Genomic DNA, 6,781 nt, shown 5'->3' on the forward strand with positions numbered 1-6,781 from the left:
CCAGAAATATCCACATAAAACTGTAAGCAGCAAAGCAGCAAGCACATTCAATCTGCCATGAGGCTTAAAACTCTTGAAGCCCACCTCCACTGACATACTTCTTCTAACTATACCACACCTCCTATACATTCCAAAACAACATCACCAACTGGGGACCAAGTATTCAAATGCCCCAAAATATGGGGGAGGGGATCATCTCAATCAAGCCACTATATGATGCCAGCAGATCTCCAGACACTGAACAGAGCCTCAGGGATTGGTGTTTGGTTTCAGTATTGCTTTACCCTGATCTTTCCTTGCTGTGCTCCATTCTTTCCTTTTGGAAAGGGATTTTTTTTTTAACTCTGTACCACTGTTTATTGGAAGTATAAGTATATAGCTTGTTCTTTAACTTTGTGGGGGATCACAAAATAATCAAAAGTCTCGGAAAAGACTTTGGATTTTTTTTGGGGGGGGGAAACGGGGACAGGGTTTCTCTGTGTAACAAGAGCCCTAGCTGTCCTTTAACTCAATTTGTAGACCAGGCTAGCCTCAGACTAACAGAGATCCACCTGTCTCTGCCTCCCAAGTGTAGTGACATTCCATTTATATTTTAATAAAGCTTGCCTGAAGATAAGAGAGTAAAACAGTCACCCTGGTCAGTCTTACAGACCAGGCAATAGTGACATATACCTTTAATCCCAGTAGCCACACTAATTTGCCACTGAAACTGGGTGGTAGTGCACACCTTTAATTCCAGCACTAGAGAGGAATATAAGACAGGAGGAGACAGCTCTCATACACAGGATCGCCAATTTGGACTGATGTAGAGGTAAGAGCCAATGGCTGACTGCTTTGCTTTTCTGATCTTCAAGTTGAACCCTAATATATCTCTGGGTTTTTATTAATTGTGCTACACCCAGGTGCTGGTATTAAAGGCATGAGCTACCACACCCGGTTCGAGACTTTAGAATTTTTTAACAGTTTTGAAATTTAAGACTACGGGACATGTGAAATCAGAATGAATGCATTTTGCATTAAGGTGGGCATGAGCCTACGGGTTCCACAAGTAGAAAGCTATGACATATGTTTGGGTGTCATGTTGACAAAAAGTAGACTTGTAATAGTTAATCTTGATTATCAAAACTTGAGAGTATTTTGAATCAACTAGGAGATACACCTCTGGGCACATCTTTGAAGGCATTTCCAGAGAGGTTGAAGTAAGGAGGGAAGACCCACTCCGAAATGGGCAGAATCATTCCCTGGGCTGAGCTCTTGGACCAAGTCAAAAGAAGTGGAGCACCAGTATTCACTCTCTCTACTTTCTGAAAATGAAATGTGACCAGACACTCACATCGTTGCCACCATGCCTGGGACTGTATCTTCAGTGAGCCAAAATAAATCCTTCTCTAACATTGCTTTTGTTAGGAATTTTAAACTGCAATGGGAAAACTAATACAAGACCCCTACACCTTCAGTCACTAATATGCTTGCATCTAATTGACATCTGAGTATTTCCCAACCATAAAAGATTTCCACACTTAACTGTTAGTATGCTTCAAATTTTCTATTTTTAGTCACTAAGTTAACAGTTACTCTATGCAAAGTCAAGGAACTGCTAAGAGGAAGCACTGATCATTGGCGGGAGGATTATAATTGTATCTTTTATTGACACTGTGGCAGGTGCAATGACTTCACACAATAACCACAACCGAATGCCTAGAATCTGTGACTATATAATATGGCAGAAGACTATAGATGTAACTAAAAGTCTTAACTTTAAAATAGTTAAGTGACTGAAATATCTGCCTGAGTTCCCACTTAGTGAGATGAACCTTTAAAAGACATAGCAACTTAAAGAGGAAAGGCCCAGAAGACAAAGGCATTAAGATCAGGAATTTAGGGCAAGCATGGTCAACATAAGATTCTGTCTCAAAATCAACAAACTAAACAACAGAACAACCAAACAACAAGAAAATTACACAAATACACACTGAAAAATGAATTAATCTAATCTGAAAAATTTTAAAACGTTAAAAAAGTCGGGGACAGCAGGGTGGCTCAGCTGATCAAGTGGTTGCCTTGCAAACATGAGTCTCTGAGTTCAATCTCCAGAATTTATGTTCTGGGGGGAAAAAAACCCAAAATGATGACCAAAAACAAAGCTTCTGGGCATGGCAGCACACACCTTTAATCCTAACACTCTTGAGGCAGAGGAAGGAGGATCTTTGAGTTCCAGGCCAGCCTGGTCTACACAGTAAGCTCCAGGACAGCCAATGCTACATAGTGAGAGACTCTTATTCCCCACCCCCCTAAAAAGTCAAGCATAATAGTATTTGTTTTGTTTTTAAATATTTATTTATATGTGCATTGGTGTTTTGCCTGCGTGTATGTGTGTGTGAGGTTGTCAGATACCCTGGAACTGGAGTCACAGACAGTTGTGAGCGGCCATGTGGGTGCTGGGAATTGAACCTGGGTCCTCTGGAGGAGCAGTCAGTGCTCTGAACTGTGAAGTCATCTCTCCAGCCCCAAGCATGATAGTATTTGTAATATCTGCACAGGACAGGCAGAAACAGGTGGATTCCTGGGGCTCACTAGCTCGCCAATTTAGCAACTGGGTGAGTTCTACGCCAGTTAGAAACCCATCAGAAATAATAATAATAATAATAAAAAAGGTGGACAGCACCCAAGAAACACCTGAGGTTGTTTGATTTCCACACATGGACAAATAATTCAGAAAGTCAAATGTGTAACCGACACCGTAATTAAATTACGACTAGCTATCTACAACTTGCCTATAAAGACTAGAAAGCCAGTGGATCCACTTATTCAGGTTCAGTATAGTTTTATGTGAGCCAATTCTGAACACTCTCTGGAGGGAAAGAGGGTAGCTCTGCCAAAGCTTTTCCTTTCTGCTAGAGTGTGGGTGCAGGTAGAACCCTCCCTGCATCCCACTACATCTTACTTCCACATTCTGTTTTATGATGATACCAAATTTAGTACTATGGCAGTGATTTTGCAACTCTGAGGACACAAAGACAAATGCCAGCAAGCTGAGCACAGAAGAGTAGGAGGTTGCAAAATCTTAATGACATGACTGTGCTGCTGAACTATCTCAGGGGCTTTTTAATCTCTGGATTTAAGACATTATCTTGCCAATTTAAGCTACTGATTGTCAAGTTCTGTTACTTTCACACAGATCAACCAAAACTAAGAGCAGGACCAGGCCAGGTGACTGACTGAAGAAGGGTTTATAAAAAAGAGAGATTTAGGTTTACTTCCAAATTTTTGATTTGAGATACTGAGTAGAGTACTGGCTATCAAAAGTGGCAGTGGTGGGATTTGGCAGGGGTACGGTTGTACACGAAGGGAGAGGGAAGCATAGAAGAGGCAAAGAAAGGAAGGGCAAAGTCTGCTACTATACATATGGACTCAGACTGTATGGAGATGGTACAGTGAAGAGTGTACTCAGTATATAATAAATGAGTGTACATGGATGTCATTTTAAAAGTCTTAATTAAGCCAAGCGGTGGTGGCGCACGCCTTTAATCCCAGCACTCAGGAGGCAGAGGCAGGCGGATCTCTGTGAGTTCGAGGCCAGCCTGGTCTACAAGAGCTAGTTCCAGGACAGGAACCAAAGCAACAGAGAAACCCTGTCTCGAAAATTAAAAAAAAAAAAAGAAAGAAAAAGAAAAAAGAAACCCTGTCTCAAACAACAAACAACAACAACAAGCCAAAAAAGTCTGAACTAAATCAACAAATGTATGAAAGAAAAGTCAGGCTGAAGGTGAATCCAAAGACAAACATATAGGCATCTTCCTGAATATTAACCTTCATCAGGCGATGAAAGGAGACAAAGACAGAGACCCACAGTGGAGCACCGGACAGACCAGACAGAAATCTCAAGGTCCAAATCAGGAGAAGGAGAGGGAGCAGGAGCAAGGAACTCAGGACCGCAGGGGTGCACCCACACACTGAGACAACGGGGATGTTCTATCGGGAACTCACCATGGCCAGCTGGCCTGGGTCTGAAAAAGCATGGGATAAAACCGGACTTGCTGAACATAGCGGACAATGAGGACTACTGAGAACTCAAGAACAATGGCAATGGGTTTTTGATCCTACCGCACGTACTGGTTTTGGGGGAGCCTAGGCAGTTTGGATGCTCACCTTACTAGACCTGGATAGAGGTGGGCAGTCCTTGGGCTTCCCATAGGTCAGGGAACCCTGATTGCTCTTCCAGCTGATGAGGGAGAGGAACTTGATGGGGGAGGGGGAGGGAAATGGGAGGCGGTGGCAGGGAGGAGGCAGAAATCCTTAATAAATAAATAAATTTATAAAAAAAAAAAAAAAAGAAAAGTCAGGCTTCATCATACTTGCTCCTCTCTTGGAGGAGCTTGTGAATCAGGCCAAATAAAAATGCCTTAACTGGAAGACTTCTAGGATGTTTCTTTCCTATTTTTTTGTTGTTGTCATTTTGTTTTGATTTTTATTTCTTTTTTCTTAGTTTAGAAATACTAAGACTGTGTTTCTCTGGGTAGCCCTGGCTGTCCTGGAACTCAGATATCCACCTGCTTCTCACTCCTGAGTGCTGGGATTAATGGCACGTGCCATCATTGCCAGGCTTCTTTTCTGTTTTTTAAAGGTACTATTTTTAAAAGGAAGAAACTTGTATCTAAGATGAATTGATAAACACAAACACTTGCAAATTTTAATTTTTAAGAAATTCCTTAGTAGCTAACATAGCCTGAAATACAGAAATTTTGGAGCTATTAAAAATAAAGACTAAGTTAAAGCAAATATAACAGACTTATTCCAGTAATGGAAAGAAATCTGATTTGCCTGACTTTCTATAAATACAGATAAATTAGGGATATATGAATAATCCATTCCCAAGTTTCAGAGAATTACACCTGGCCCTATTTAATTGGTAGTAGGTTGCCCCAAAGTATACAGAGAACTATAATCACCAAAAGAAAATAAGTAACAATTTAGCATAATCTCTTGAGGACCATATTAGTCCTCCACAAAAAGAAAGGCAGCACACAACCCTGCTCATTATTTACATATATGTGGTAGGTGTAGAAAAGGAGGAATGATATACAGCCATCCAATCTAGTGAACAGGAAAAATACAGTTACAGCTGAAGCAGGTGACAAAGAGACACAAGGATACATGGCAATTGATCGATGATTGCAACAGGAAAATCCAGTGGTTGATTTTGGAATAGTTGATATACCAGACTTATAAACAAACACAATTATCATCAAAGGCATCTACAAAAAACAGAAATTATAACCAAAGATAAAAGGAATTTACCCTGAACATCAAGCAAAACACATCAAAAAGTAAAACTGATATGAGAAAAATGTACACCTTAATCCACTTGGCTTTGTGCTAAAGTCTGTGATCACATCGATCCCCTCGAGGAAAACAAGTGTTTTCCCTGGCTCACAGAGTCCTCACAATCCTTCCCTCACTCCAGTTGTTTTCTTTCAAGCATCCTACCTTCCAGCTAAAAGTTCCCAGGTCAGCCTGTGCTTCCCTATTCTTGTCCTTTTCATGCTGACTGATCCGACCACTGCCTCTAGTTCACCCCTTTTTCTCTTTCAGCATTTCCTAATTCTACAGTTACAAAACCATCTCCTTTGCACCCTCTTCTGCTCTTAGTAAAATAATGCTCATCTGCTTCAAATGATAACCCTTCTTGTGTCTTCCTTATGCTATCCCAAATTCCTTAGAGTAGAGAGGTAACAGATCCTATCTGTGGATTCTACAGGGTCAAAATTAAGTAACGATAAGTTTCCGAATTAGTGATATAAGCAGTCATAGATCAAAATTCCTCAAAAGTACAAGGGCAAGTTTCTAAAACATTTTTATTCAAATGCTTCTCTTCCTCTTGATGAAATAAAGCAACATGTAAGAAATAATTAAGGGACTCATTCAGCAGAGACAATACTGAATCAAGACTGTCATCTAGAAATTCTAGACCCTGCTTTTAGTCACCTGGGAAGGTCACTCACTCTTTTTTTCTGTCTGCTTTCTCTGCAACTAGAGATAGGAGCAATAAATTTTTTTAATTGCTTCATATTTTATCATCACTTAAAACACTCTTCCCCTAAAAAACATAGTTTGAGTATCTTCCTTAGCCCTCACTAATTAGTAACAATTTTCCCAATTCACAGAACACACACTATATGTCATGTAATGCATTTTCAATTTAAAAACCAAAACTCTATAACCATGGCCACTGGTCACTGTATTATCCTAATTTATTAAAAATAGAGATGATACCTCAGTATATATTCTCCAGAGTCAAACATATCCAGAAGAAGAGTATATAATAATTAAAAAAAATTCAGAGTCTGATAGGCAGAAGGCACTGAAATAATAAAAGTGCAATATTAAGTCTGAAGAAAGGATTCCCATGGAATGGAACACAAAAAGCTTAAATCCAGAGAATAATTTCTTAACCAGTAGTGTAGGCTATTAGTCATATGCTCTTCTAGAATCTCTTGTTATTCAACTTTTTCAATCATGATTCACTTTTCCTCGTCTATTAACCCACCTCTTTCATCTCCAGACTTACACTGGAACCTCCTAGAAGCCTCACCTGTAGTTACAGGCTGTCAATGTTGACTCCTAGATATGGCATGAGGCATCCCTAGCTATCAATAGTTCCCTTTTCATTAAAAAAAACTTGTATAAACAATACAAAGAGCTTAGAGCTGTAAATAAGAACCAAGACTCCCCACTGCCGAATTTCTTTCAGTATTTTTAAGCCAACAGAAATAATGACGGA

General features: G+C 39.9%; 1 protein-coding gene across 1 annotated transcript in view; it reads right to left on the bottom strand.

Moving 5' to 3' along the window:
* Window positions 1–6,781, bottom strand: part of Desi2 (desumoylating isopeptidase 2) — a 46,071-nt gene that overhangs the window by 38,048 nt on the left and 1,242 nt on the right. The gene's annotated exons all lie outside the window — the stretch shown is intronic.

This window comes from Microtus ochrogaster, chromosome 6, assembly GCF_000317375.1.
Source record: "Microtus ochrogaster isolate Prairie Vole_2 chromosome 6, MicOch1.0, whole genome shotgun sequence".
Classification (NCBI taxonomy): Eukaryota; Metazoa; Chordata; class Mammalia; order Rodentia; family Cricetidae; genus Microtus; species Microtus ochrogaster.